At 40.4% G+C, this 24,233-nt stretch overlaps 1 long non-coding RNA gene across 1 annotated transcript; it reads right to left on the bottom strand.

Annotated features, from left to right (window-relative positions):
- Positions 1 to 4,601: 4,601 nt before the first annotated feature.
- On the bottom strand, positions 4,602 to 23,135 carry LOC106149537. The gene is made up of 2 exons (XR_001235791.1): positions 23,004 to 23,135; positions 4,602 to 5,113 (listed from the first exon to the last, which is right to left on the bottom strand). It is a non-coding gene; the product is annotated as an uncharacterized LOC106149537 (long non-coding RNA).
- Positions 23,136 to 24,233: the final 1,098 nt, after the last annotated feature.

Below are 24,233 nucleotides of genomic sequence, written 5' to 3'. Positions count from 1 at the left end.
CATGCTTGTCTTCTTTCCGTACTGCTGCATCAGGCAAAACAGAAACTCCTCAGATATCCCTCAAACCAGGTCAGCTTGGGAAAATGCCACGTAAATCAAAAGGGCAACTCCGTGGAACGAGTAACCTACAAAGATTTAACTTCTTAAAAAAAACAGCTATGGAAGAAATGAACCAGATGATGACCGGGGATCTTGAATTAAACACTACATATTATCTATAACATAGTCCAAGAGAATATGGATACCCAAACTTCCCCGAATCTCTAAAGCGATCTGCTGTAGGATTACTATACCAAGTCTGCATTGTTCAGTAGCAGAGAAGGCTAATCAGAATGAAGACGTGCTGTGTCTTAAGAGAGACGACTCCTTCTTTGGCGCTGCCGGAGACTTCCAAGGAGCTCTGGGTGTTTCCAGGAGCCTCCTTGGGTGACAATATCACTCACTGAGTAGTATGCTACAATAACTTATTTGGAAATTATTTCAGATCAAGAAATACATGTTGAGAACAGTTAACGTTTAATTATTTGATCGATCTTACATGTCTAGATCTGGTTACCAGAGCAACCACTTTGAAAATGACAATATGTAATACAGCAACCATTGTTAATTTCCTATCACGTTGTTTTGAAATTCTGTATAGTTTTTGTTTTTTGTATGTTGTTTTATGTTTTTGTTATTTTGTTTTCATTCTCTTTAAAATAAAAAAATACATGTTGAATAAATGTCTTAGTGAATACTTTTGCCATATTAGGCCATAAAAATGTTTGAAATTAAAGGCTAAAATACTTTTATACTTTAAGAAGTTATAGCAATTCTGCTAAAGAAAAACTCATGGCGCCTGTTACGGGTGGTAAGAGGGACTTCGCAAAGAACACGGAGCACCGGGGAGAGACAGGACGTAACTCCGAACGCAAGAACAAGTGGGAACGTCCAGCCAAGGGGCGGCCTGGGGATCTGCAGACGGAAATCTGCGGGGAGAAAACTGGGAGTAAAGGAGATTCTGCCTCAGCTGACTTGACAGGGCTTTTGGTGAAGAAAGGCCAGGGTACTAATTTATCTAAGATGTTGGATGAGGGACCTGACGAGATACCGAGGGTAGATCAACGCTCAGCCAGCTCAGCTAGATTCTTCCAGTCTGGACTGAGCAGACCCAGGACAGAGGCCAAGGCCGGGTGCAGCTCAGAAGAGGCCTCAGAGGAGCCTGGCTCAAGTCCGGTGAGGGTTTTCTCCCGTGATAGAATGGTTAGATATACGTGTCTGTCCAGTGAGGTAGACACTGCCCTTTGTGGCTGCTGGGTTCCTCGGCTTCCTCAGTGTGGCCAATGAACTGAAGAACTAAATTTTCAGCTTTCTTTAAACTTGATTAAGTTAGCCACATGTTGACAGTGGCTACTGCATTAGACAATGCAGAGCTGGAAGTCAGCTAAACAGATCAACTTTTGTAACATCGGTTCTTGAGCAAATAGCCCCTAATACAAGTATTTAAAACAAACACACAGAAAAATCAGTGATATGAACTCCAGAAAGCATGTTTCTATACAAAAGAATTTTTTATTTAAAAAAATCTTCCTCTCCAATGATAGAAAGGGTCCAGTTTGAACTTTAAAGTCTTTTGATTAGGGCAGGTGATTACAACTGAAAACAAACTCATTGTCACAAACTCCAGTGAACGGAGGCCCTGAGCCCTCTTGGAACTGGAATGTGGGCTTTCCTTACAACGGTGATGAGTAATTGTCGTGGCACAATTGGGGAGGATGTGTATTTGCCAGTGCATGGCTTCCCTTGGATTTGTGTCAGAGAGGAGAACAAGTGACACACAAGCCCAAAGACAAAAATTCAGCAAGTGGCTTCCAAGAGCTGGGTGGAAAATGACCATCGAAGTCACATGCCATCCAAGACCATCTTGGAACTATGCCAGGCACTGAAGGTCTTAACTTACCCATTCATAGTTTAAGAAACCCTTCCTATTTGCTCTCTGTCCCAGACAAGCCTGAGGATGTTCATTCCGCAGTACTTCGCCTAGCCCCTCATTTCACTGACAAGAAACTGAGTCATTTTTACTGAGCAGCTTCCTCTACACAAAGGATGTCTAACGAACCAAAGAAGTACTCACATGTGGACGTGGTTCCTAAAATCCCTCTCACTCCATTCCTCCTGCAAGTACTAGTGTTTGCCAGGTCCGTGCCAGGCCCTGCGGTAGGTGCCGAGGGTACAGAAGGAAACGGAGGATATAAATGACCTGCCTGAATGGCATTGTTTTCTGGGTTAAATACACTCTGCTCAAAAACATAATTAATTTTTCAATCAAGTTTTTTAAAATTAGGATTTCTAATCTCTCATTATTGAAATGTTGCTTCTGTAATAAAGTTTTAAGATGTTGGTTTTGTCTCTGAAAATAAAAAAAAAAAATACTCAGATGTTAAGTTACTTCTTGATTATTTTGCTAATGGAGAGATTTGAACCTGGCTCTTCCTTCAATCATTCTGGAAATAAAAGTTACACTTGAATGTATCCTGAAGAGCCAGGGAAGGATGTAAAACTTTCAGGTAAGTTATTTAGCACCTAAAATATCACACAGACTTCTATAGCATTTAAATTCACTTTTAAACTTGTCTTATGATGCACATCTAAAGTGCAAACACTACTGTGACACAAGGGTAACTAAACAAAGGAAAGCAGTACAGAGGGCTGTTGGACACACACATCGAAGTATCCAGGTAAATTATACCAGATTGTCTGTATAAACTGGGCACGGTGGTACATGGCTGTAACCCTAGCATTCGGGAGACTGAGCCAGGAGGACTGGAGGGCTGCTGCAAGTTCAAGACCAGCCTCCGCTAAGCAGTGAGTGCAGTCAGCCTGAACTACGTAGCGAGACCCTGCCTCAAGAAAATGACGCAAACCAGAATGAAACAAAAGAGCGTATTTGTAGAGTGCTTCCAGGGTGTTCTTCTTTTCCCCGCTCCTAGGACTCTTTGCATTCTTTCTCGATACCCCACTGTAGAGCTAGCCTCAGCTATCATTACTTTGCTCCACAGCCTGTGACCTCGTATTAAAGGATAATGCGTGAGGGTTTAAGGACGTCCTAAACTCTTCTGAGATGAAATGCTATGCTCTCTTTGCTCCAGGCTTGGAGTTCACACAAAGCTACTGGATTACCTTGGCCACCATAATACTGCTAAGATCTGAATGAGCTGTCAGGAAGATAGTTTAGATTAATGCAATTCTGACACTAAGAAAGGACAGAAGAATATTACTATTAGCTTTAATTTTAAGAAACTGACATCTTTATGTCAAAGTGGTCAATTATTGGCAACTTCATAAGCTTCAATCTTCTACTTTCTGCACATCTGTTGTGTGCCCAGCTGAAGATTAGAACTTTCATATGCTATTTTGCAGCTTTATATTCCACATATCTTTTTTGATGTTTTAAGAAATTCATATTAACTTAGAAAGCAGGGAAAATATCTTTCCTATTTTTTTTTTTTGTTTGTTTGTTTTTCCAGTACCAGGAATCAAACTCACGACCTTGCAATTGCCAGGCAGGCGCTGTGCCACTGAGCTAAATCCCCAGCGCCCCCTATGATTTTCTTTAAGAACTCTTTCATCTTGCACTAGAAGTGTTAGGAACTGACAGAAAGAATTCTCTAATTGATAGAGAATATAAACCTAAATTTTTTTATAAACCTAAATTATTGTTTTTAAAAATCATTTGAGACAATAAAGAATTTCAAAAAACAAGATGATAGGAATTCAACAATGGTTATTAGACATATTGCTGTCTTCAAAGCAGTTGCTCAGATGAACAGATAAAAGCATGTAAATTGGTCAAAGAGAAAAAAAATTAAGTGTTAACTGTTCCTTTTAATAAACCAAAAGAAACCAGTAGTACAATTATCTTAGTTATCTTGTATCCCTTTCCTTCTTTCTTTCTTTCTCTTCTCCTTCCCTTCCCTTCATCCCAGTTGCTCTTTCCTTTTGAGCAATTTCTTTCCCTTTCGCAATATCTATTGTACATTTTGGGTTTTATTTACTCTTTCAGGTTCTTACACTAGGGAGACAATACGATGTTTACACATGAAGGTCTGCTTTATTTCAAACAGACAGCTAGAAGCACTTTGGGTTTTTTGTTGTTGTTGTTTGGAGGATTTGTTGGTTTTTTTTTTTTTTTTTTGGCTTTTTGAGACAAGGTCTCACTATGTAGCCCAAGCTGGCCTGGAACTCGCAGCAATACTCCTGACTCAGCCTCCCGAGTGCTGGGATAATAGGCCAGCGCCACTGCGCCACACCTGTTTTTTTCCTTAATCACAAAGATACTCATGACTCACACTTATTTATCCTAGGTAAATTAAGTTACAAACCTTTTAAACATGTCTTAGAACTACAGACTGCTGAAAGTGGAAATAAGAATGTGTCAAAACTAATTTTATTGCTTGCTTTTAAAGCACCCATACATTTAAAATAGGAAACGTCCCTGACATTGATTAGTGTACTGTTAATGCTACCTGAAAATGTCTGCCTGGTATCTCCACTTATAAATGCTGTAGGGGGAATTTCTAAAATACACTGGTATCCTGGTCCGGATCATCACTGTGAATGACTAAAGAGGTAACTCGTAATTTTAATGGCTGAGTGTGGGCAAACAAGTACAACACACACTGATATAAAAAGACGCCGTGAAGCTATTCCGGTTACATTTCCCGGTAATGTCCAGAGCAGCATTCACGGCACAGTAACAGCTTCAGGAAATTTGCGGAAGGGTGTGTCAAGAGAGTCAGCCAACGATATCATTGGGCAGGAGGGGAAAGGTCACGAAGTATTACACTTCTGCAGGAGGCACTTCGTGCAGTGATAGACCGCTGTGATTTTCAGAGATGGGGGAGAAACAGACTTCATTATTTTCTTCTGAATCGAATTCAAGTTTAACTTCCTCCCTGGCAGGAAGCTGTCCTTATCAAGCTGCTCGCATAACAAAGCTTTTCCCACCGTGGAGCAGGTGGAGTGGGGAGCAGTCATGGATCTGAGACTGTCAACACCCAGCGCGCGCTGCCTTGGCCTGCTGTCAGGACTCGTCGCTCCGCCTCTGTCAGCCACGGCGCAGTCTGAGGAGAGTCTGGAGAAACGCAGGAAGGATCAGGCCATTGGCTTTTAACTTGTGGTTTGCTCCTTACACAGCTTAAGGGTTTCCAAAAGTGAAAGCTACTTGTGTCAAAGAAATTTCACAGAAATTTTAATGATCCCAGGGTTCTTGTCAGAGTTTAGATTGCAGATGAGAGTTGGCTATAAGTAAATTAGAACAAAATGAGATTCTTCTCCTAACTTAACCTTTTCAAAAAAAATACAGAAAACAAGCCCTGGAGAGAATGACCATAAGCTGGTAATTAGGTCGCCATAAGCATCATAGATTTTTACATTGTAATAGGTCTACAGATTTAAAACCAGTGTTATAATCCCAGTAAGAGATAAAGCACAGCTGAAGACGTGCCAGAAGCGTGCACTGCACTGTCATATATTCTCACTTGTTAGCCTGTAGAGCCTACTTAGGAATGGCTAGAACCTGCAACATCTTGGGAACTGCTGATAAAATTCTAGGAATATCAAAGTTTCCAAATGCCACGAGAAGTGCTTCCTGAAAGATACATCCTTTGCTCTCGATTTCCCTCCAGGGACCAACTGATTCATGAAATTCTAGAGTTCAAATAATGTAATGGACAAGCATCAGGATACAACGCAAATCACTGCTAATTGTGATTAACAGGCCTAGAGGCAGAGGGTTAGCTCCCTCTTTTTTGTAGATTAAGAAACTGAAACCGAGTAAGTTGAGGGGCTCTGAATTTTTGTCCGAATGCTTCAAATCTTATGCTGTTTTACTATGTCATGTGGCCACCATTCACTGGATTACAGGGCAGTGTCTACTCGCCGTAATTTCATAGACAAATTCTCTATCAGGACTAAGTGCTAAATTCTACGTGCACACACACACACACACACACACACACACACACCGCCATTCATCTCAGTGTAAGACCGGCTCACTTGCTCATAAGATATCTTTAATGTTTGAGTGAAAACTCACTCTCTAACATACTGATCCTACTTATGCCAAACAATGTTTTGGCAGGTTTTATACACAACACATATTAATTGGAGCCCTAACCTACCACTTAATTCACACTACAGTTCTGACATTTTTACCTAAAAAAGTTGAAAAGGTAAGACATCCACACAGTACAAAATCCAAAGGGTACACAAAGGCATACACTGAGGGCTCTTCTCCTACACTGCCTGACTCCTATCTGTCAGTTTCCTTCAGTGAACCCAGTCAGTGTTATTTTCCAAAGACCTGAGGCACACACTGTATGTATTAGTGTTTTTCTTATGGAAGTAGGAACATAATACACATGACGTGCACCCTCATTTTTTATCTGACAATATACACTGAGACTATTTCCTTTCATTACATAGAGAACTTTCTCATTTTTTATGGACTTCACAGCATCTCACTTTGTAGATGAACCATAATTTTTAATTAGTTTCCTACCAATGGGAATTTATATCATGCAATCTTTTACTATTACAACTAACACCACATGAGTAATTTCTAAAATACATCATTTCACAGGTGTGCAATTATCGCCTCAGGATAAATTCCTAGAAGTTAAATTATTAGGTCACAAGACACAAACTTGTAATTTTTACAAATACTGCCAAATCGCCCTCCACAGAGGTTATATCATTAAAAACCCTAGGAAACACTCAAAAGAAATAAAGAAGATTAATACAAAAGAAAAATTAAAATGCTGCTGAAGAACAGACACAAAAAGATTGAATAATTAATCTCCTATGTAGTGTTCTTAACAAAATAAAGATAGGTGAGTATGTGGGACAACGCCAAGGGCGACAGTCAGCAAGATGTGGATAATGTGAAAAACCATAGCAAGAGCGATCCAGTTTCAGCAAAAGTCTGGAATAAAGAGCCAGGATAGTCAGAGAGGCAGGGAGAGGACAGCTCAAAATAGATTCGAGAGACATCAACACATGGCAATGCTTTGACTTTATTTGGATCTTCATTTAAACAAACTATAATGCTATTTGTAGCAACTATGAAGCAACTGAGAGAAAAGATTACAATAAATGGGAAAACATGCTTTACTTTTAGGAATACTGAATACTGTAAAGATGCCAGTTTTCACTATGTTATTCTATATATGTGAAGCAATGAAAAATATATACTTTGTAAATGTGTAAATACACACATATTTGTACACATAATTTCACATATACAGTACACATATTCGTAAACACACAGTGATCTTGTTGTTTGCCTGCCTGATTTTAGAGGACGTGTCACGTTGCCCTGATAGGCCTCCAACTTCATGCCGCCTTAGCCACTGGAGTAGCGAGGATGACAGACCTGTACCAAAGCACCCAGCTCATGCTCAGGGTTGAACTGAGGAAGCACAAGGGTGACAAAGATCCAGAAGTAACTAAAAAAAATGAGTATGTTTGCTAAAATAAAAAATATATACACAGCAAAAACTGTACGAGTAAAGTCAAATGACAGGTGACAAACTGAAAATTTTTAACTTAGAGAAGAAAGAATGAGTCTACAAAGAACTTTTATACATTTATAAAACCAGGAAATATACTGCCCCAAATAGGCCAATAATATGAATTGATACTTCATCAAACAGGCTTTAAAGTAGGTATTAAACAATGAAACACTGCTTTTTAATTGGTAGAGAGAGGCAAGCTATAGATACTGATGAAACTAAAACTGGACCATTAGTCCTTGTCAGACAGATCAAAAGCAATACTGGGGCTAAAACTCTTACTATCAGAGAACAGCCCTTGGGCTAGTTGAGTTGTAGGAAAAAATGGATGGGGAGCAAAAAAATCGGGCATCTCGTAATCGCCAGTGTCCACTGTTACACTTCTGCCTCAGAAATGTAAGGTCGCATGATCAGATGCTTGTTTATCTACAATGCAAATGAAGAATTAAAATAAATAAAGCCACCAAGATATTTAAATAGACAAAAATAAACAGCCATAAAAATACGTATTTTGTATTGAAGTTTGGATAGTTAACTCAGATGAGGCAAGTCTTCGTCCCTAACCCAGAATATGGACTTTTACGTACAAACAGTAATAAAGGACTGCTGCAGACAATCACACTGGCTTCAGGAAGAAACCATAAAAAACACTGGTCTGAGCCTAGCATATGCTGCATGCCTACAATCCCAGCACTGTGAGAGGCTGAGGCAGGAGGATCACAAGTTTGAGCACAGCCTGGGTAATAGAACAACTTAGTGAAACCCTATCTCCAAATTAAAAAGGGGGGGATGGGGAAGTAGCTCAGTACAAAAGCCCTTGGTTCAATCCTCAATACTGAAAAAAAAAGTTGGCTCACAGCAAATGAAGAACTACACAGACTTGAGAGAAAGCTCTGAAGCCGAGGATCATCACTACAAGCGTATTTCCTAGGATGATCACGGTATTACCGCAGTGCCCAGCACTAGATATTCATGATGACGACCATGACCTTGAGCCATTTTAAAAGTATGAAATTAATCACAAATGCAAGCTTGCAATATCACCTCAGATCGTCTTAATGATACTACCTACCAGCCTGATCCCCCAAACTGGCTTTCAGCCTTACCCCTTGCACTTGGGTTCTCACTGCTGGTGGGGTGATCCGTGCTGTCTTTTCTTGCAGTCCTACAGGCCCTTTGTGTCCTGCTCTGGTGGACGCGTCACCCCAGTGCCAGGTGAGTTTCCTGCCTCAAGCCCAACACCCACTCACACGGTGCCGCCCCCTTCCTCCCAGTGCTCGTGATCCTACGAAACGAAAGAGGGAGAAATGTGGGGGACTGGGCCGAGGAGTGAGTGTTAAACTGTGGGGCGAAGCACACACGCCGGCTTGGTGAGGAGAGGACGGTTAAACAACAGAACGTTCAGATAAGCAAGGCAGGAGTGTCTGGCCATTGCCCTTCCCCTTCCCCAAGACAAGCTGCCCAGCCTTGAGACAGCTCCTTGCCCAGACTGCTTTTCCTCTACTTTTTTTTTTTTATTACACTGATATTCTCAATAAAAGCCAGAGAGCTCTCAGCTTTGGGGCTACTCCTGGGAGTCCCCTAACTCTGGGTGTTCTTGGTTGAGCAGGACCTCTGGCCCTCTTGGTGACTAAGTCTCATCTCCGAGCAATCTTTCTCACGCTCTGCAGCCAGGGTTGTACGCTGTGACAAGCAGGTTCTGGGAGGATTTGCATGGTATTTGTTACAGAAATTCCATAGACCATCGGAAATGAAATATTGGCATTTTTAATTTGGATATAATTCAAGTGTTTTTAAAAGAAACTTAAATATATGGAAAAACAAGATTCTTCTTGGAAGCAGCGGGCTATAGTACTATAGTTTTAAAAACAAATAATACATTATGAGAGATGTGCTTTTGTTTCCACCTGACAAGCAGATTCTCCCATCTTAAATGATTCTGAATTGAGTAACATCTAACTTACCCTGTAACTGAGGAACACATCTGTGGGTTTATGACCTTATGCAGAACATGGCTCTATGCCAGATTCAAAATTCTTTGACTTAGTGTAATTATATTGCGAGTGAACTTATGTTCATATCTGAGTCTGCCTGGCTTAATAATCGGGGCAGTCAGCTCCATCTGCGGCTTGCTGTCCTTCATGTCGGTGGCAGGAAGCCTCCCCGAGGTTAATTTTCTTTTCAGCCACGGCTCTCTTTGCAGTTCCTCACATTTTAGCTATTAAAATCGATGGCATTTAAAACTCCTCAAGTATTTTTTAGCAATAAAGCTACAGGCAACAAAAGGGGTCATCAGGGGGGTGAGTTATTTTAAGATTTAAAACCAAGTATGATTAGATAGCATATATGTGATCTCTATGGACCATTAATATCATTAATGTGAGGCAAAAGTCCTACGTTAAATGGCTTCTGGGACAGCATAATTTATTCAGAATGACAGGGCTTTAAAATATTTTTATAACCTATTATCGAAAAGGAAGACAATAAGACCATTTCTCTAAATCAGCACTTCTCAGTGTGTGTTCTGGTGATTTCTGCGTCCAGATCTCCTACAAGGTGGCGAAAACAGCTTGGGAACCCAGCACCCAACTCTTGAATCAGAATTCTAAACTGGGCATGGTGATGCATGCCTACAATCCCAGAACTCTGCAAGGCTGAGGAAGGAGGACTGCAAGTTCCAGCCTAGCCTGGACAAGGGAGTGATTTAGTGAGACCCTGTCTTAAAATTTAAAATGATAAAACTTTAAAAAGGTAGATGTAGTCAGTGTAAAGGTCCTAGGTTCAATCTCCAGTAAAGCCCCCCAAGAAAGGAAGAAAGAAAGAAAAGAAGGAAGGGAGGAAGAAAGAAGAAAGAAATTCTAGAAATGGGCCTTGGTAGCCTCTACTTTCAGGTGACTGTTAAATACTGTATGCTCAAGTATGAAAAGCAAGTCGGTAGCACACCAGCTAGAACATGTGTATTAGTAAAACTGGTTGATGCAAGGCAGTAAGGGTCTGCGAATGAGGAAGGAGGGACTATCCGAGCACTAATTGCAAGCAAGACAATTTACTCTTCTTTAACATCTAGGGCTGTGAGTTTTACATTGGATTTTAGGATTACTACTTAATATTTGTTCACTTCAAGGACTGCAAGCCCCATGAGGACAGGAACCACTTCCGCCTCGCTCAGGACTGTGGGGACCTAGCTTCTTGGCCCAGCTCTGTGCTCCACATTTGCTGAGTGGACGATGGAGGTGCACTACTGCTACCTGCACATGAGCTGAGATTCAGAGACTCTGGGTAGACTGCCTAGGACAGCACAGCTTATAGTAGTGAGTCAGGAGTCAATCACACTGGCCTATCAAAACCTGGGCCCTTTCCTTTACCTACTTCTTGTTAAGTAGCACTCAGTTTATCAAAGGAGACTTCTATCACCTTTGCCTGTTAAACTTCCAAACCTATGAAAGCTCCTATAGAGAAAATTATTAAGAAGTAAGTTACCTAGTACAGTAGAAGGGGCTAACTATCCTGGGGGAGGGGGTGCTTCAGCAACAGAGGGTGAGACTGAGGGAGTCAGAAGACGTGGAATTTTAAATGCAAAGATGAGGAAGGTTTTGCTACATAGGTGGCATGTGGAGAAAGTCTTCAAAGACCAGGCAAGCCCAAACATTTGAGGTCAGAGGCCTGCGGTGCAAGCACCAGAGCTAAGGAAGTGGTATGTCAGTGACTCTGATGATCACCAAGAAGTCAACACCGATGGAAAGGAGAAGGCAGAAAGACAGCGAGTGAAAGCCTGCTTAAGAGTGAGCAGGCCTGTAGTCCCAGCTACTCAGCAGGCTGAGGAAGAAGGATCCCAAGTTTGAGTCCAGCCAGAGCAACTTAGTGAAATCTTGTCTTAAAAATAAAAAGGGCTGGGGATGTAGCTCAGTGCTCCTAGGGTTCAATCCCTAGTACAAAAAAGAAAAAGAAAAATAAGAGAAAAGAATGGGGAAGAAAGATTAGACCCTGTGTGAAAGCAGCTGTGTCCTGAAGGAAAGAAAAATGGGGCAGCAGCTGGATGGAAATGGGAACAGCCCAGAGAGCGTTTCTGTGTTTGTTTGTTTAAGATAGAAAAGGCAGGTTGTGCATTTCCTAGCAACAGTGATCTGGAGAAGGGGAAATGGATGCCTTAGGAGAAGGGTATTGCAGCAGGGGTAGCATGAGCAGAGATGAGGTGGAGAACTCAGGCAGACTCAGATGGAAGCACAGACAGTGCGCCTGTACAAAAAGAAGAAAAGGTAAAGTGCACGGGTACAGAGGCTTTGGGGTGGGTAGGAGTGGAAGTGGGGGGTTAGTTTTCTGATGGGTTCCCTTTTCTCCTTGGAACAGGAAATAAGACGCTTAGCCTAGGCCAAGGCTGAGAGGTGCTGCAGAACCTGCCTTAAGAATATTTTCCCTGGCATTCACAGTACCATAGCAGGTATTTCTGCTTAAACATATGGAAATATGTTAAGCAGAGGCTCTTGCCAAGGCAGTGTTATTCGTCTTTGGTCAGAATCAGCTTGGAAAACACATTGTACAAGTAATGAATTTTGAACAATAAATTAATACAGATTGAAAACCTTCTCCTCTGTTCCCACTTGTATTGCAAATGTATTCTCTCAAAATGATTTCATGTTCTGAATGTCACCGAGAAATTTAGTAGACTGCTGAGCTGCACCCCACAAGTGAGTTCCCAACCGCAATTTAATTGGAAAGGTCGTAACTAAGTTTCACCATATGGGACTGCCAGATGTAATCAATGCAATATAAGTTTGAAAAAATACATTATTGAGTGTGTGGAAGCACACTTTATCAGCAATGAAAGCTATCATTTATGCAACAGAAATCACTCTAATGTCTTAGGAAATTAGCACTTCAGTGGAATATACAAGTGTCGGAGGGCTAATGCAAAATGAGCAATCATGGTCGAAAGATAACATAATATATGGACATACACAAGTCATATAATAAAGGTATTACCAGCCTTCCATGCAGCCAGGGAACCCTGTAAGGCTACCATGGCTTAAATGAACACATTTGATGATACAATTAGAAACTGATACAACTGGGAATTTAGTTTTATTAACAGAGAATCTATACGAAGGCCTCAGCCATTAAATAGGAGCCTATAAATTTTTAACCCAGGAATAATTAGCGGTTTTACAAACTGAACTTGCAGCTTGTCATTTGGATCCTTCAAGCCTCAGAGCTTTTGCAGCACAATGCCTAATCGTGCAGCAGGCTCATGGCAAAGGATAACACCAGAGTAAACTATGCGACAGGCACTGTTTTCTACCCCTCCAGGTTAGGTCAGAGAGGATGCTCCTACGACCAGTCCAACTATGCAAAAAACATGTTCATGTAGCCAGAGCTCTAACCGCGTATCAGGAAATTTGCTGTGCTAGTGTTAAATCTTCCATATGCTACCAAAGTTGACCTCAAACTACGCACCACAGAAAAGAGTAATTATCTGGCCTTATAGTCCATGAACTTGCCTACATTGCAGCTGCAGAACTGTGCTGATAAATGGATCTTGATGTTGAACTCATTCTCACAGGCGAGTCTGAACACGTGCGACACAAATGAAGGCAAATGCAGATCGTCTGACTTGTGTAATCTTGAGTTAGGGTAAAACAGTTCAGGAAAGATGTCCCACTTTCATGACTCATAAAGTTAAAAAGGTTAAGGGTTATAGAAGTAGTCAGCACGCACATTTGGAAGCAGGTTTCCAGAACTGCGGGAATTCCTACCACCAGCTTGAGACGAAGCCAAGGCAGCACACTGAACTCAGAGTTGTAATGTCGGAGGCACAAGTGGAGGACTCACTCATGCTCTGGTGAGCAACCTTCTCCTGCCCTGGTGCTAAAACAGGGGTGCGATGCTTAAAGTTCCAAAGCTAGGTGGACACGTTTCCATTGCATTAGTTGTCCAGTTGGCAGCAGACCTTTCTTTTTTAATTGTAAATTTTCATTTTCCTTAGTACATGTTTGCAGTACATAAAGGTCACAGTCCTGCTGGGGAGTTGATGTGTATATAACGCATCTGGATTCTTTTTCTCATCCCATTCCCCGTCCTCCTCTCTCCCTCCATCTCTTGGTCCCTCCTATTGGAACCATTTCACCTCTGGTAAGATCTCTTTGGTGGCATTGTTCAGAGGGAAGAGACGGAGACAAGCAGCAGGACCACACAGGTATGTGGGCATAAGACTAACTTAACCTTGTCAATGAAATGCAGTGGTAACTAGCTTCTCAAATAATCCCCAGAGCAAAGTTACTGAGAAGGAAATGAAGTAGACTGTTAACAGTAGTGCGTATCCTCCACTGCTGGAAGGGAATTAATGCTGACAGAGAAGTAGTAAAGGAAACCGTGAGCGTGCTGTGCTTAAAAGCCAGGTCTGAAGCCAGCAGCTGTGCTGCCTTCCCTTAAGACTCAGTGAGCACCACCCCTGCTTAGCATAATATTCTTAGTCGCTTTCTCTGGGCCACCTTCTACCTTTTGCTTTCAAAGCTCGCTTCACTGACAGTGACTCCCAGAATGCCACAGCCTCTTCTTGTACATAATACTTAGCACGGTGTTTGCACTGGCGGACTCTCCACGAATCTCGGTCAAGTGTAAGAAGTAACACTTTTGGAATATGGATGGGAAGTGGGATAAGGGTGAGAAGACACAGACTTGAATTCTAACAGCAACATCCAATAATCCACGTTTCCTATGGGAGATCTCATTCTAGCTGAAACTCAGCTTCTAAATCCATAAAATGGGAATAACAATGACGTCATCTCCTTTGTAGACCTGACAATGAAATAATGAAGCTTAGCAGTTTCTCTAACGAGGAAAATAAGATCTAATACAGTATCTGGCTCCGTGGTAGCCTCGCGCAAGTCACTGGAAGGCTTGGCTCCATTTTCTGTGTCAAGTAAAAAGTCCCCGTCTCCACCGCCATCAGCATCACGATCGTTACCGTTTCCCGTGGTGAGGGTTGAACCCATGACCTTGTTTCTAGTCAAAATGCCGCATTCAACACTGTACGTACAAAAAAGGGTATAATGTTTTGGAAAGCCATCCTCAATGAAGTGACTTTGAAAGAAAAAAGCAGAAGCTGGCCAGGGGAAAGGGGCTAGCAACATCATTCTAAGCAGCGATGGTGCTGCGCTGTGCCAGTAAGCTACTCCCAGCTGCCGCTATTGCTTAAGCTTCTTTTATAGAGCCAAATGTAAGAAAGTGCTGTAGCCCTTGAATTTGTTTACAAGCTTTGAATTTTAATTACAAGGTACATTTACACTTACAAAAAAGTTGAAAAGAAGAATTGCCCAGTAGCAGTTGCTCAGTTTCTCCAAATATGCATGTTTATCAATAGCAGGAAATTAATATTGACGCAATACTATTAACAGCCTATACAACTTGTTGAAATGTTTTCAGTTACTACATCACCACCCTTCCTCTGGTTCTGGATCTGGCTAGGGTCCCGCACTGCACTGAGTTGTCACGAGTCCTTAGTTTCCTTCAATCTTTGAAGAAGTATCTTATGAGTACACAATTTGTCTTCTATAAATATTCTGTCATTCATCAAAATTTTGGTGACTGGCCTTAATATCCATTGATTATTCTGGCCTGCAACTATTAATGTAGTGTTTGTCAAATTGTGATTTTTTTCTATTCACATCATGCTTTCTACATTCATCAACTAGAATTCTACTATATTCTTTTTCTTCCATTTATTTGCATATTCAAATTCTCTACTTGTGTCAGTATGCCCTCATAGGTATTTAGTTCATAAGGGCTATAACACATTACTATCATCATTTATTTTTCAACTTGTATGAGTTGTTTTTTATTGTCATGGCTCCACTCAGATAGATCAAGGCCTTCCTAAAACTCAAGCCATCCAAAGATATAACTCTTTCAAGTGGTGGCACAGAAGAGAAAAATTCAAACATATCTTAAAAAATAAAAAATGTGTAGCATGGCAGGGGACAAAGGACACTGGATCCAGTTATCTGCTGGCCTAAGAATGAAGACAATAGACTCACCAGGACACAAAAGCTTGAGATGCTGAATTCCCCTGACATTTATAACGCTGGCTGGAGATCTGGCCATCTGGCATGAAGGGCATTTAGGGACATTTATGTCCCCAGTTCATCTGAATATACAGAGGCCAGTCAAATGTATAATGTATGATTACAAATTCCATGGGAGGGAGGGAGGGAAGGACAGAGGAGAGAAGAGAGAGGCTTTTGAAAACAAGTAAAGCTAACCTTTAGTATGGTTTGTGTAACACAACCCCCTATGCAACAGACAAGAGATCATATTAATTTCTCTACTCATGTTTGATCACAGACTCATTTATTAATTCATCACACTGCCTCTCATATTTTGAATGTTTAATGTGTTAGCACTTTACAAACACAATGGATATAAGCAACAATTAAACACCCTTCAATGACCTTGCATTTTAGTGGAACTGAGGTCCTTTCAAAATGCTGCTTTCAGAAAAAGCTCTGGGTTTTATCAGTAAAGTGAGAGGGTTGGTCTTTGATATTCAAGATTCTTTTAAAAAAAGATTTATTTCAGCACTTAAGTCACTAGATACTGTGATTTACTAACTTGATTATAGAAAGGTTAAGGTTGCCTTTCAATGTGCCTTTCTCTGAAAATATCCTGATCACATAGATGCACTTATCTCTAATAAATCTTGTGCAGCTATTTAGATACTCTTGAATCTCACAGAGGTGATTCCGATGGGTAGAAAATCTCATTTACATATAGTCACCAACTCTATTTTTCACAAGATAGAAAATCTTCTGGCTCAGTAAAAAGTCAGCTGAGATTCAGCATACGTTACTTTTAAAATCTGAGGAATGAAGTTGGTTGCATATTGTAAAATTTCCTTAGTTTCTGTTCTTTAATTAATGGTATCGAATAAATAAATAATTGCAGTGGCAGGCCAGAAATTGCTTTTATGGCTATGAATGCCATAATGACTGCAAGGGGCATATGTTTATCTACATCTTCCAAAACAAGAAAGATGCCTTATTTAACTACCAATGACCAGATGTATTTTTTGGAGATTTAAGAAAATAATTTTGGAACACTAGGAATATCTATTTGTCTTAACAGCAAATAATACAGATGACTTTAGGTTTATTAACCTAAATCTACACTACTTCAGAAGTACTAGAATCTCAGAGATTACAGAGAGGAAAGTGACAAAAGAATTAACACTGAGCATTTTTGTAAGACTGTTTATGCACATTTTAATACTATTATTTAAATACAGATTTTACATTTACTGTAACTCTAAGTATAAAGAGTCAGTGATATCGATCTGGACTGTACAAGGTTCCAGCAGCAGTCATAGGCTTCTGACAGTTCTCTACCTTCCAACGTCTTACTCTAGAATAACAACTCTTTTTATACAGTACAGCTATGTCACAATGACCTCTTTTTAGGTAATGTAAGACTCTCCTCTTATTTTTTAAAAAAAGAACTGATTTTTACTTGTGAATGGTGTCATGGTTTAGATCTAAAATGTTCCCCAAATTCTCATGGGTCAGAGGTTGGGCATTTGGAAGGAGAGTGGGTCATGGGGAGCTGTTGTCATCAGTGGACAAACCCTTTCATTAATTCTTAAGCTTTTGAATGTGGGGCTGTGTTGGAAGAATAAGGCCTTCGGGAGTGAGACCCAGGAGGGTGGACTCTTGTCCTAGCCCCTCCTTTTTCTGCTTGCCTCCTGGCATCCCTATGTTGGGCAATTTCCTCTACCATGTCCTTTGGCCATGCCAATTCGGCTGTGGAGGCGGCCCACTGCAGGCTGAACCCTGTGAAACCCTGAGCCAACCAAACCTTTCATCTTCTAAGTTATAGGTGTCGAGTATTTTGTCCTAGCAACTGGAAAGTGACTAATATACATAGATTTTAAAATACTGAATCTACCAATATCTTTGGCCACCGGCCTATTCCAAATCAGGGGTGAAGCCATAATGTAAATTAAAAAAATATGAAATCACTCTAAAAGGAGATCTAACTAAACTGATCATCATAATGACATGTGCTTTCTTTCACAGTTTCTTAACTAAGAAATATTTCCCCACTATCTTCTTCTTAGACTATATCAGGAATTAAAAATGCATCATTTTTTCCTGTACAGATAACCTTATGAAATGTTGATGTGACATTATGTATTAATGTTTAGAGTGAGAGAGACAGGACACAGTAACATGATGGGACTGTTAAAAGACTCAGAATAAAGGTCAAGATGAAATTAGATTTGTTGAATTAATATATTTTGGAAATATCAGATCACACAATAGAATGTCTCATTAACTGAGGCTGTAGGAAGCAGTTGTTAAAATATTTGTTAACAGGAAAAGAAGAAAAGAAGTAACTTGGGGAGAAAAGTAACTAAGTGGTTAGGTAACGGGCCCAGAGGAGGGTTGGTAGGAATCCGGGGGCACCTCCGGCTGGGGAGGACTTGGCTTCGTTTATCGCTGAGCTCCACGGTGGGCAGGAAGTCCTACAGAACAGCAGCCTGGAAATGAGCTGTGCTGTAACTAAGCAAACAATGGCAGTTTGTTCAATTAACCACCCTTTCTAAGCACAGCTCTACCAGAAGTAGTTTTTCCTCTAATCAGTTTATCCGATCAGTGATACTCCCATGTCCAAAGACATATAAATTCAGATTTTGCAATGTAGATTTCTTTACAGTCAAGTCATAAACCTTAATGATTTTCTATGTGGCCATTTAAAGTATTCAAATTTGAACACTTTCTACAGACTTTAGAAAGCACAGCAGCATAGCAGAATCTGTAACTTAGGAGAATATACGCCCCGCAGAAGTAAGTATGGCACTTAAACTACTTAAATATTTTAATTGCAAAAACAATCAAAATGGCTTGTAAACATTTTACAACGATAGACCAGCAGAGGGCTTGAAGAAGCACTTCCATCTCTTCCAAGTGCTGAAGCTGCCTCTCCATAACCCAGGGTCTGGCGGTAATGCGTGGTTCAGCTGCTTGATGAATTCTCCCTTCACCTATTTCTGGGATTTGTGACCTCCTGCGGTGATGCTCACCCTCATTCCTTTCTCCCTCATGGATTTCATGCCCAATTAACTGATATAAAAATGACTGCAGAGCTCACAAATTCTTAAACTAGACAAAACAAAGGTAAATGTGGCATAACTGAGTCTCTTCCAGCCACAGTAACTAGCAGTATAAATATTTCTCTTGAAAAGCATCTTGAAGTACAGTTAATGTATGACTTTTGGGGGAAAGAAATTTATTCTCTTCCCTTTTAAAAAAATGTCTGAGCTAGGACTGGGAATATAGGTCAGTGGCAGAGCACCTGCCTAGCATCTGCACGGCCCTGATTCCTGGTATACCAAAGGGAGGGTGGTGAGAGAATGTAACAACTGTCCGAAATTAAATCCAATCCAAAGTAATACACACAGGGGACAGTCAATCAAGCATATATTCTGCTATTTCTTACCAGAAGACAGTAGCATCACTATATAACCACTTTACAATTATACACACACACACACACACACACACGTTTATGTACATTTTAGCCTAACATCAACAGTCTTGATATTCTGATATATAGTCCTATTTATTAGCTATTACTCTAGAGACATTGGTTCTAGGCAATATTTACACGTGTATTTCTCAATCTTTGCCTCAGTACACTTTAGGAATATGACTTGTTAAAAATAGTCAGTTTGGGGGCTGGGGATTTAGCTCAGTGGCAAAAGGGCCTGCCTGGCAAGCACAAGGTCGTGAGTTCAGTTCCCAGTATCGGAGAAAAAAAAAAACAAAAAACAAAAAACAGACAGTTTGTAGTGGGTGGTAAATACGAGTTGGAGTGAAAAAGGTCACAGATTATTCTACTGGACCTACCTCAGTGTCCCCCATCTCTAATTTGCACGGAAGTCCAGGGTTTTTGAGAATTATTATTATAAAAATGTGTGAATTATGTTTTGAGAAAGAATTTGTCATTTATTATTATATCATGGCAATTCCATGACCACCCCACCTTTGTTTGTTCTTTTATTCTTAGAGACAGGGTCTTGCAGGTTAGGCTGGCCTTGAACTCATGGTGCTCCTTCTGCCTCAGCCTCCCAAATCCTGGGATTGTAAAAATGCACCACCACGTCCAGCTTCTTTGCTTTGTTTTTTGTTTGTTTTTGCAATGCTGGGGATCAAATCTTGACCTTTCATTCACTGGACAGATATTTATTAAGCATGTACTATTTACCAAACACTTCTCTGGCCACTGGCAGTACTGCAGTGAACAAAACAGAGGAAGTACTTGATTTCAAAAGGTTTACACTCTGGGGACTCAGAACGGTAAGGTCACCCAAAATGAAGACGTCATTTAATCCAACTCCATGTTCTATGTACCCTACCACACTTCTGGAGGCCGCTCACTGCCACATACTATTCTACCCAATAAGGCTTTGCTGAAGCACCAACCTCCACTTCAAGCTGAGAGTAGGTGCTGTGTATCAGAGAAGGAGCGTAGCAGGGTGAATACAGCGGACGAGAGCTCTGCCCTCCTGGAGCTTACATCACACACATGGACACACATCTGAGTGAACGCAAACGGTGCTAAGCATCATGAAGAAAGAATAAGGTGCTGTGTGAAATAACGGGGACCTATGTCAGACTGGGGAGGGGTTAAGGAAGAGCTCTCCGAGAAATGGCATTTGAGCTGAAAGGCAGGCTAAATAAGAAATAAAAAAGAAGCAGTATTCCAGAGAGAGGACGCAACATGGACTGAGGGTAGCAAAGAGTTCTGTGGCTGTGAGAAACAGAATGTAGTGAACAGAAAGGAAAGAGGCCGGCTGAAGTAGTAGCGGCCAGGTCACAGGAAGCCTCACAGGCAGTAAGAATGTTGCATTTTCTCCTAAACGCTGCACAGTAAGAGGTTATCTACAGCTTGGAAAAAGGGGAAGTCCAGAGCACAAGCCCAAGGACGAGCTGGGCTATTTCTGCAACTATCTAGATGAGAGGGGACTGTGAACCAAGATGGCTGCCATGGGGATGACGGGATACATTTCTGTGTACCCACAGACTGAGCAGGACATAGGAACAGGAAGGAAAGGTGAGCTGAAATGGACCCCAAGTTTCTCCTGGACCAAATAAGTAGGTGGAGGTACTCTTCTCTGTGATGGAAAAGATTCACCTAAGAGGAGACAGACAGCCAAGACTTGTGTTAGTGACTGCTAAATCTAAGATGCTATCAAATACCAACTTGGAGCACAAAGGAAGCAGTTGGATAAATGAGGTTAGATTTCGGAGTGTAGGTCTGGGTGAAGATATTTTTGGGAGTTGTGAGCAAAAGTAAGGCTATCAGAATGGATGAGATTTCCTAAGTAGTAAGAAGAGAGGAAGGCTTAAGGGTTAAGCTCTGGGTAATTCCAAGACATGCAAGACCTAGGAGGATGAAGAAACAAAATGACCTTTCATGTGAGCATGGTCAAAACTGCATGCCTATGCCTATCCTAGAAACAAACCTGTAGTTTTACTTCTGTTGAAAAACACTTTCCAACTTTGGAAAAATACTGTCTAGACTTTAATTGCAAATGTATCAGTTTGGAACATATGACTTACCTTTTGTTTTTCCTTGTAGGTCCCAAGTAATCAAATATTTGAAATTTCACAAGGTTCAACCTCATACAACACAATTTGGAAGAAATTAATTTACATTACAGGACAATATATATTTCTAAAATGTTTCACACATGAAGGCAATCCTTGTCGACATTAAAGACTTCTTCATTACCTTACATCATGGACAAGATACTAGAACAAGTCATCCATGATACTGCGGCATTCTACTTACCAATTAGTTTTACCTTGACAATGGAGCTGGCAGACTGAAAACATATGGCCGTGTTCTGACGACTCATACCTTCAATATTATTCCCTGATAAATAAATCTACATATTGAGCAGAGTAAGCACCTACAGTTTTATATATCTTCAATTTTTTTTATCTGGCATAAGAAAAATGTCTGATTTCCTACTTTTTTCTAAGAGAGAAAACATTTTAAGGAATAATAGAAATTATCGACTGTTCCATCATTTAATCTTAGCTTATGGAGACTGTTTTGAAAAACTCCTGATATGGCTTGAGTCACTTTGTATAATTAGAGACTCACCTCATTTTGCTAAATATATCCCAAAAATTATATTAAGAGCATATGTTAAGTTTACCAAAGGGTTTATAATTTAAAGTTCTGACAAACACACACGTCTCCACTCTCTTAGCAGACCAAGTGAATATGACAGCTAGGCTAGTTTAATAGCGCAGCTGGGTGTCAGGCAACTGAAAAGGCTGTCCCTCACCTAAAAAAAAATTTTCCACCAAATATCAACTCTGCAAAACACAATTCAGTTGTGATGTGTTGAGGCACAAGGATTTGAGCCTGCCAAATTGTCAGTCTGAAACACCTGATTTAAAAGAAACGGGGGTATATGTACAAATCCCCTGTAAGGAATGTAGTTGCTATGTACCGTAAGCGTGTACTAGTAAAAAATACAAACTGAAAAAAAGGAAAAAGGCAACTGAAGTTTTTCCTGTATTATCAACTAGATAGTCTATATTTTTGTCTGAAATTATAATTTTTAAACATTGATTTCATTATTTTAAAGGAGTTAGACAATAACTGTTAACTAATATATTTTTTTAATTTTAAGAATGGAAGGAAAGTAATGGTGAAAGAATTCTCAAGATACACCAACTCTGCCGTTACTATGGACTACTTTATATAAATACACAAAAGATTCTGGTTATTTTTGAAGTGATGATTTTATTGGAGGACCATGTTTTGGCTTAAAAAATATGCAAACAGGGTGGTCCCTGGTGTAACCTGTAACTTTCTATGGTTCTCTCTCTTCATCTATGTAATGGCATTTATTCGTCTCATAGGATTGTCATAAAAATTAAGGGAATATATATATATATATATATATATATAAAGATACTAGCACAGTGCTCAGCCTTGAAAAACAATTAAGTATGTTGGATTTCTCTGTCTATAATTTCCAGGGCCTCCTTCATACCTTTCGCTTTCCTCTCACATTCTAATTACTGCCTCCACGTGATACGCAAACTAGTGTCGGGACACGTGATTGTAAACCCATTGCCCGACACTGCCTTCGGTCTCTCACTGATGCTCTGTGCAGTCATCTTGTTATTTTTCCATGTTAGACTGCACGGCTGAAGTAGCCCTTCTCATAGTCTCCTCACTTCCACCTGGAAGGTGGCTTACAGAATGCGTCACGAATCGTTTAATATGCACATATCGTTTAATCATCTAAAACAAACACTTCAATATTAACTTTTAGATGAGGTGTGATTGCAAATTACAATGAATGCTTAATTTTTTAAAAATTATTACAGTAAAAGACAGAGCGCCATTAACTCCCCTCAAAAGGCTACTTACCACTTCAAACACATTCATCACATCCTTCTTGGCACTTTCAGAAACAGTTGCGGAAGTCCTCCTTCCAGTCTTTCCTTGCACTACCTTGGCTGCCCTGATGTCCTGAATCCATTCAAAATAGTTATCTTTCACACTGACCTTGCGGAAAAGCCGGAAGTCACACAGTCTCAGATCCGCTTGGCAGCAGGAGTCGCCATGTTTTCCACACCTCGTAGGGAGACTCGTGGAAGAGAACTTCCAGAAATGCTCCAGAAAGTGGCAAGACTGTTGCGACAAGTGTGTCAGAGTCAAGGAGGGAGGATTCTGAGGGGGCTCAATGACAATGTGTCTTTTCCTGTAATAAATTTTTAAAGTATAAATACTGTATTTTTGATCAGCCCTTGGATAAATGTATTGTTACACTTGGAGTTTTAGTTTTCTTAATTCCTCAGAAAGTAGATCATCTTGGCGTGGTGGGAATCATGGCCAACAGCCGTGATTTACTTCTTAAGCACCAAAGTTTCTTTGCATCTTAACCATCCACATGGAACTAGGGAAATATGTAAGGCATTTTCCCCCCAGAAAACTGGATATGCAATAATCTATCTTTTTGTCACACCTGAAGGCCACGTTTCTGACCTTACTGGCTCTGTCCTTCATCCATCCAGGTAATAGTGGTGAGCACCTCACCCCGCCCCTTGGACATGCTTCTCTGGATTTCTCTAACAGGACACACTCCCTTCAGTAACTGTGTTCTTAGTTCCACAGTCACCTCCCCTTTTTATCTCTGCTTTATATCACTGACGCGTTAATTTGTCTCTAAACATATGAAGTAGCATTAACAGAAAAAGTTAACTAAAAGTAAGCAGGTTCTCAATGAAGGCTTAGAGACTAACACAGAATAAAATTTTCAGCAAGACATGTTGCTGCATTTGGAAATGTCCAATTTCTAAGGTAAATTATGACCTAATTTCTAAGGTAAATTTTGGTGGGAATTCCAGATCCATTTGATTAATGAGATCTTTCTGCTCAAGGTTTTAATCTACAGGTCATTTCAAATGGGAGAAAAGAGGAAAATATTACTTATATATCAACTACAGGAGAACACTATTACATTTAAAGTGAAACTGGGTCTATGCTTTTAGGACCTTAGCCTCTATAGTCACACGATTGGCTTACATAAAGATAGCAACTACTGTGGCATTCCATGTACGGTTAAAGTTTCTCGGTGATGGACTGTTTCAGCGGGAT

The sequence above is a fragment of the Chinchilla lanigera genome, unplaced genomic scaffold (genome assembly GCF_000276665.1).
Source record: "Chinchilla lanigera isolate Chin_1 unplaced genomic scaffold, ChiLan1.0 scaffold00047, whole genome shotgun sequence".
Classification (NCBI taxonomy): domain Eukaryota; kingdom Metazoa; phylum Chordata; class Mammalia; order Rodentia; family Chinchillidae; genus Chinchilla; species Chinchilla lanigera.
The sequence above is the reverse complement of the archived record's forward strand: the minus strand, read 5'-3'. Positions and strand labels throughout refer to the sequence as shown.